Raw genomic sequence first — 7516 nt, forward strand, 5'->3', positions numbered from 1 at the left:
AGTTACGAAGGTGACTAAAGGTTTTTATTGACTAAATAACAGAGCCCACTCTCGTGGGTGATCCGATCCAAGCAGGAGGAATACCAGCCAGTCGCTCACCTTTACACCTGGCCTGGTGGGTGGAGCCAAGGCGGAGTCGGCAGTGGTCATCCCAGGTATAGCAGTGTGGCAAGAGGCGACCTCGTACCGTGATACAATAGTGGTCAGTGATACAGTTATAACGAACAGTGGTGAACAGTGCTAACTACTAACAGTGAAGAAGGGTCAAACCCGAAACGTCAACTCAAATTTCTCTCCACGGATGTTGCCTGACTTGCTGAGTTTTTCCAGCATTTTCTGTTGTTATATACGATAGTGAACGTGGTTTACCACACTCTCCTCGCACCCCCCCCCCCGAGCTCCTCTCCTCCCCCCCCTCACCGAGCTCCTCTCCTCCCACCCCCCCCGAGCTCCTCTCCTCCCCCCCCCCGAGCTCCTCTCCTCCCCCCCCCCGAGCTCCTCTCCTCCCCCCCCGAGCTCCTCTCCTCCCCCGAGCGCCTCTCCTCCCCCCCCGAGCTCCTCTCCTCCCCCCCCCGAGCTCCTCTCCTCCCCACCCCGAGCTCCTCTCCTCCCCACCCCGAGCTCCTCTCCTCTCCCGAGCTCCTCTCCTCTCCCGAGCTCCTCTCCTCTCCCGAGCTCCTCCCCCCCCGAGCTCCTCTCCTCTCCCGAGCTCCTCCCCCCCCCGAGCTCCTCTCCTCCCCCGAGCTCCTCTCCTCCCCCCCCCGAGCTCCCCCCCCGAGCTGCTCCCCCCCGAGCTCCTCCCCCCCCGCTCCTCCCCCCCCGAGCTCCTCCCCCCCCGAGCTCCTCCCCCCCCCGAGCTCCTCCCACCCCCCGAGCTCCTCCCCCCCGAGCTCCTCTCCTCCCCCGAGCTCCTCTCCTCCCCCCCCCGAGCTCCTCTCCTCCCCCCCCCCGAGCTCCTCTCCTCCCCCCCCCCGAGCTCCTCTCCTCCCCCCCCCGAGCTCCTCTCCTCCCCCCCCCGAGCTCCTCTCCTCCCCCCCCGAGCTCCTCTCCTTCCCCCCCCCCGAGCTCCTCTCCTCCCCCCCCCCGAGCTCCTCTCCCCCCCCCCCCGAGCTCCTCTCCTTCCCCCCCCGAGCTCCTCTCCTCCCCCCCCCGAGCTCCTCTCCTCCCCCCCCACCGAGCTCCTCTCCCCCCCCCACCGAGCTCCTCTCCCCCCCCCCGAGCTCCTCTCCTCCCCCCCCCTCCCCCGAGCTCCTCTCCTCCCCCCCCACCCCCGAGCTCCTCTCCTCCCCCCCCACCCCCGAGCTCCTCTCCTCCCCCCCCCCCGAGCTCCTCCCCCCCCACCCCCGAGCTCCTCTCCTCCCCCCCCCCGAGCTCCTCTCCTCCCCCCCCACCCCCGAGCTCCTCTCCTCCCCCCCCCGAGCTCCTCTCCTCCCCCCCCCCGCTCCTCTCCTCCCCCCCCCGAGCTCCTCTCCTCCCTCCCCCCCCCGAGCTCCTCTCCTCCCTCCCCCCCCCGAGCTCCTCTCCTCCCCCCCCGAGCTCCTCTCCTCCCCCCCCCCCGAGCTCCTCTCCTCCCCCCCCCGAGCTCCTCTCCTCCCCCCCCCCGAGCTCCTCTCCTCCCCCCCCCGAGCTCCTCTCCTCCCCCCCCCCCCGAGCTCCTCTCCTCCCCCCCCCCCCGAGCTCCTCTCCTCCCCCCCCCGAGCTCCTCTCCTCCCCCCCCCGAGCTCCTCTCCTCCCCCGAGCTCCTCTCCCCCCCCGAGCTCCTCTCCCTCCCCGAGCTCCTCTCCCTCCCCCTGAGCTCCGCCCCTCTCTCACCCCTCTTCTTTCCCTCCCCGCCTCCAATCTCTTGACCTTCTCCACAGTGAGGAAAGCGTGGTTGAGGCCGCAGCCCTGAGTATAGGCGCATGCACGTTTGGAACGTCGGGTGTGCATGCATTGTTCCGGTGGGAGTGGGATGGTGTTTAGCGTCTGCCCCCATACAAGTGCGCATACAAGACCCCTTGCAAATAATCACTCCGCACTTTGTATAGTTGTGTTCTTCTTAGGCAGTCCCTCGGAACCCAGGATGACTTGCTTCTACACTAAAAATGAGTTCTCAGGTGACTGATGAGTCCAATGCGGGGCCTACAGTCTCTGTCACAGGTGGGGCAGACGGTGGTTGAAGGGACGGGTGGGGTGCTTGGGTTGACATGCGCTGTTTGCGCTTGGCTTCCGCTTGCTCCCAGCAAAGAGACTCGAGGTGTTCGGCGCCTTCCCGGATGCTTCTCCTCCACTTTGTGCGGCGTTGGGCCGGGGATTCCCAGGTGTCGGTGGGGATGTTGCACTTTTTCAAGGAGGCTTTGAGGGTGTCCTTGAAGTGTTTCCTCTGCCCACCTGCGGCTCTCTTGCTGTGTTGGATGTCCGAGTAGAGCGCTTGTTTTGGGAGTCACGTATCGGGCATGCGGATGATGTGGCCCGTCCATCGGAGCTGATCGAGCGTGGTGAAAGCTTCGATGCTGGGGATGTTGGCCTGAGCGAGAACACTGATGTTGGTGCACCTATCCTGCCAATGGATTTGCAGGATCTTGCGGAGGCAGTGTTGGTGGTACCTCTCCACTGCTGTACATGGTCCATGTCTCTGAAGCATACAGGAGGGCGGGTATCACTACTGCTCTGTAGACCATGAGCTTGGTACTGGGTTTAAGGTCCTGGTCTTCAAACGCTCTCTTCCTCAGGCGACCGAAGGCTGCATTGGCACAATAAAGGCGGTGTTGGACTTCGTCATCGACATCTGCCCTTGTTGACAGTAGGTTCCTGAGGTATGGAAAGTGGTCCACGTTGTCCAAGGCCTCGTCATGGATTTTGATAATCGGGGAGCAGTACTGTGTGGTGGGGGCAGGTTGGTAGAGGACCTTTGTCTTACAGATGTTTAGTGTAAGGCCTATGCTCTCGTACGCTTTGGTGAAGGTGTTGACGATGGTTTGGAGTTTGACCTCCGAGTGTGCGCAGACAGAAGCATCGTCTGCATACTGTAATTCGACGACAGAGGATGGGACGACCTTGGATCTGGACTGGAGGCGACGGAGTTTCCCGTTTGTTCTGTAAATTAGCTCCACTCCAGTGGAGAGCTTACTGAGGGTGAGATGGAGCATTGCAGCAAGGAAGATCAAGAAGCGCATTGGTGCGATGACACAGCTTTGCTTGACCCTGGTCCGTACGTGAATTGGGTCTGTGGTGGATCCGTTGGTCAGGATCACGGCTTGCATGTCGTCATGAAGCAGGCGGAGGATGGTGACAAACTTTTGAGGGCAGCCGAACTTGAGGAGGACACTCCATAATCCCTCACGGTTGACAGTGTCGAAGGTCTTTCTGAGGTCAAAGAAGGCCATGTACAGCGGTTGGTACTGTTCCCTGCATTTCTCTTGTAGTTGACGCGCGGTGAAGATCATGTTCATTGTGCCCCTCAATGCTGGAGCACTCAAAGACCCTGCTAAGAAAGCCCTATTCAGCCTGTGTCTCACAACCAACCTGATGACTCCCAGTGATGCAGACACAGAGTGCCCACAGCGCTTGGTCTGCACTCGAGGCCTCCATAAGCAGCACCTGTGAAGGGATACTCAGTCACTCGACCAGGAAACAGCAAGACTGGTTCGATGGGAATGACCAGGAGATCCAGGAGCTAATAAGCCGCAAGCGCAAGGCATTCCTGATCTGGAAACAGCAACAGAACTTGAGAGCAAGGCAGCAGCTCTACAGACGCCTGAAGGCCGAGGTCCAACAAAAAACTCGCGACCTAAAGAACAGATGGTGGGTGGAGAAAGCGCAGGAGATCCAGCAGCTAGCCAACAACCACGACGTGCGTGGATTCTTTAGCGCAGTCAAGACTGCCTACGGCCCAAGCACCCAAGGTCCTACCCCACTGCGGGCCAAGAATGGAGAGGTACTTATCAAGGACAGAGAGGCAGTCAATGCCCGCTGGAAAGAGCACTTCAAAGATCTCCTTAACCGAGACTCTGTCTTCGACACGAGTGTCCTCAACTCCATCCCGCAGCATGCTACCCGCCACCACCTCAGCACAACCCCAGCCCGGCATGAGGTTGAAAAGGCCATCCGACAACTGAAGAACAACAAGGCCTCAGGAACAGATGGACTCCCTGCCGACGTGCTAAAACATGGCGGAGAAGCACTATTGGCGCGAATACATGAACTCATTTCTCTATAGTTGTGCGATGCAGTGGACATAACATTTGCTGTTGTACAGGCTTGCTGTGGCAGTCAATGCACGCATTGCAACAGAGTTGTTGGAGTGAGCTCACCTAGGAGTTAAGCATGGTCAGAAAATACCACATTGGGACGATAATGCCCCTTATAAAAATTATACAACAGCAAATCTGCTGAAGCTTATGTAGTTTATGCTGCTGTCCACTTCATGTTGTTTCCAGCATTCCCACCCTCAATCCCTACATATTTGCTTGGCCTTCTTGTACCTTTTAAGTTCTCAGTGCTGAGATTGGCAGCGCTTCACACAGTCTTTTCAGTCAAGCGAGGCCGCCTTTGGAATACCACGTGTTGGACATAATTTGTTTCTAAACAAGATTCCTTTCTTCCAAGCGTAGCAAATAGGATCTTTAAAGCTGGGAGCGTTATTACAGTATGATGTGTGCACCACAGGATATATGCCAATACTTAATTTAATCCGTCACAGCCTTTTTATCTCTGTGTTAACATTGGTGAGCTCAGCACTTTTTTCAGTTAATTTTCAAGAAAACACCGTTATTAACTTAGTTATTTTCTACGTCATTCTTCTTTCTGTTAATAGTTAGCGAAATAAGATGCACCATTATGTTTTGCACGCTTTACCTAAGTTTATTTTGAAGGCAATTAACAATATCCATTTTAGCCCTTTAAGTGTATCTTTGATGTTTTAATGAACTGATGTTTCTACTTGTGTACCTGTGACGTATTTGTGCGTCTGTGTGAAACTATCAAAGTGAGAGCTGTCTGCGATGGACCAGATCATTGTCTCAGGTCAGACACAAGTACAATATTAACAAACCTCAAGAAAGACTTGAGACTGGAAGGAATTCTTTTTTTCAGACTAGTCGATATGTGGAATATTCTCTCAGGTTAATACTGTGCCAATTAATATCTGCAGAAACAGCTGGGTAAGCATCTGTTTAAGAATGGAATTGGAGGGTATTACATTTCATTGAATATCATATTGAACATGGTGGTTTCTGAGTTGCTGGACTGTGGAAATCTAATCACTGAGAAGATAAATGGTCAAGGCTGAATAATATCAAATTTAAGCTGAATTATGGATTTTTAAGTTTGCCTGATTTATCTTTGGGGGACGATAAGGAGAACCTTTACTCAAGAGATGAATGGCGAGAGTCCATGATAGAGAGGACTGTATATAATGCGTGGAAGAAATGGGCTTGATGGGTTGAATGACCTTTTCTTAGTCCATAATTTCTTATGATCCTATGCCAGGCATAGTGGTGTTTACATACAGAATAAATCTCCTACCACACTACTTCAACAATATGCTTTAACCTCAACATCAGGAGAGCATCCTCTTGTTCACCAGTGTAACATTTCCATTTCCAACACCAGCTATCCTTGTAGCCCTTCCAAATGAGATTTCTAATTTAGTGCTGGCTTCTGCCAAATTATTCTGTACTCTTGAGTTTATGTCAGCAGAAACTGAGTTGAGATTGCCAAATTTATTTCCTTTGCAGTCAGCCGAGAGAGAAGACTTTCCATTGATTTTATTTTTAACTTGTTTTTCCCATTTTCATTCTTTCAGGTGGGGGGCTTAGAACTTGGAACGTTGATTGCGCCCCCCCACCCCTGTACCTGAATGGTGTGGGCCGAGGCTCTCCAGATACTGGGCCTCGGGCCTCACTTCAGTGTTTCCAGCAAAGTGTGAAGAGTCTTCCGGTGAAGGGGACTCCAAGTTTGGGCTACTGCTAGTGTTGCAGCGACCGTCGGGTAAGTGTAGCTACCTATCCAGTATAATAACTATCCTACTATCACAGAATCACAGAAACCCCACAGTGCAGATAGCGGCCATTTCGGCCCATCGAGCCTGCACCGACGCATATCCCACCCGATCCCCATAACCCCACGTATTTAATCCCCCCTAACACTAAGGGTCAATTTATCATAGCCAATCAACCTAACCCGCACATCCCGAGACCTTTATTTTTCTGATCGCCGTCTGCAGTACTTTACCAAATGTTTTTGGAAGACAAGACATACAACGCAGGACCATCTTCATCCAACCTTCTTGATACTTCCTCAAAGAACTTAATCAAGTATGGCAGGATCTATATATAATTATTTTACATACAATAAATTATTTATTAGAACTCAAGGTTCAGAATAATTGAAAAAATGAAAAACTTATGTTTAGACTGCATCAGGACACCGGTAAACATGAAAATTGCACTACAAGTCCTGCCCTACCCATGAGCAATACATCAGGTCTACTAAATGCACTTTAGATACTTTTAATTGTGATTTCTTAAGTATATATGCAAGAAGAAAGGCAGTCATTTCATGATTCCTTGGCCTGGCACCAGACATTTCCAAGCTTCTGCCAATATGCAAAGTTCCCTTACCGATAGCAATTAACCTCTAACTGATCAGTGGATGTGCCTAATTATGGCAATTAGACCGTGGAGGGGTCGAGAGACATGGTGGTGAGGTAGAGCTAGGTGTCGTCAGCATACATGTGGAAACTGACACACTGTTTTCGGATGATGTTGCCAAAGGGAAACATGTAGATGAGAAATAGGAGGGGGCTAAGGATAGATCCTTGGGGGACACCAGAGGTAACGATGTGGGAGCAGGAAGAGAAGCCATTGCAGGTGATTCTCTGGCTACAACTATAGATAAGAATGGAACCAGGCGAGTGCAGTCCCACGCAGCTGGACGACGTTGGAGAAAGATGGAGTGGTCAACCGTGTAAAAGGCTGCAGACAAATCAAGAAGGACGAGGAGGGATAGTTTACCTTTGTCACAGTCACAAAGGATGTCATTTGTGACTTTGATGAGAGCCGTTTCGGTACTGTGGCAAGGGCGGAAACCTGATTGGAGTGATGGAGTTGCGGGAAAGATAGGCACAGATTTGGGAGGCGACAACACGGTCAAGGACTTGAGAGGAAAGGGAGGTTGGAGATGGGGTGGTAGTTTACAAGGACGGAGGGGTCAAGGGTTGGTTTTTTGAGAGGTGTGATGACGGCAGATTTGAGGGAGAGGGGGACAGTATCTGAGGAGAGAGAACTGTTAACAATGTCAGATAACATGGGAGCCAGAAAAGGAAGTTGGCTGGTGAGCAGTTTGGTGGGAATAGGGTCAAGGGAGCAGGAAGTGGGTCTGATAGACAAGATGAGCGCGGAGAGGTCATGGGGGGAGATCGGAGAGATACTGGAGAAAGATGCGAGTTCAGGCCTAAGGCAGGGAGGAACCTTAGCGGAAGTTTGGCCTGGTGGGCTAGGGGAAGGGAAGTGGCAGAGGCAGCTGAACGGATGGT

The sequence above is a fragment of the Somniosus microcephalus genome, chromosome 3 (assembly GCF_052327205.1).
Source record: "Somniosus microcephalus isolate GS21.2 chromosome 3, FLI_Smic_1.0, whole genome shotgun sequence".
NCBI lineage: Eukaryota > Metazoa > Chordata > Chondrichthyes > Squaliformes > Somniosidae > Somniosus > Somniosus microcephalus.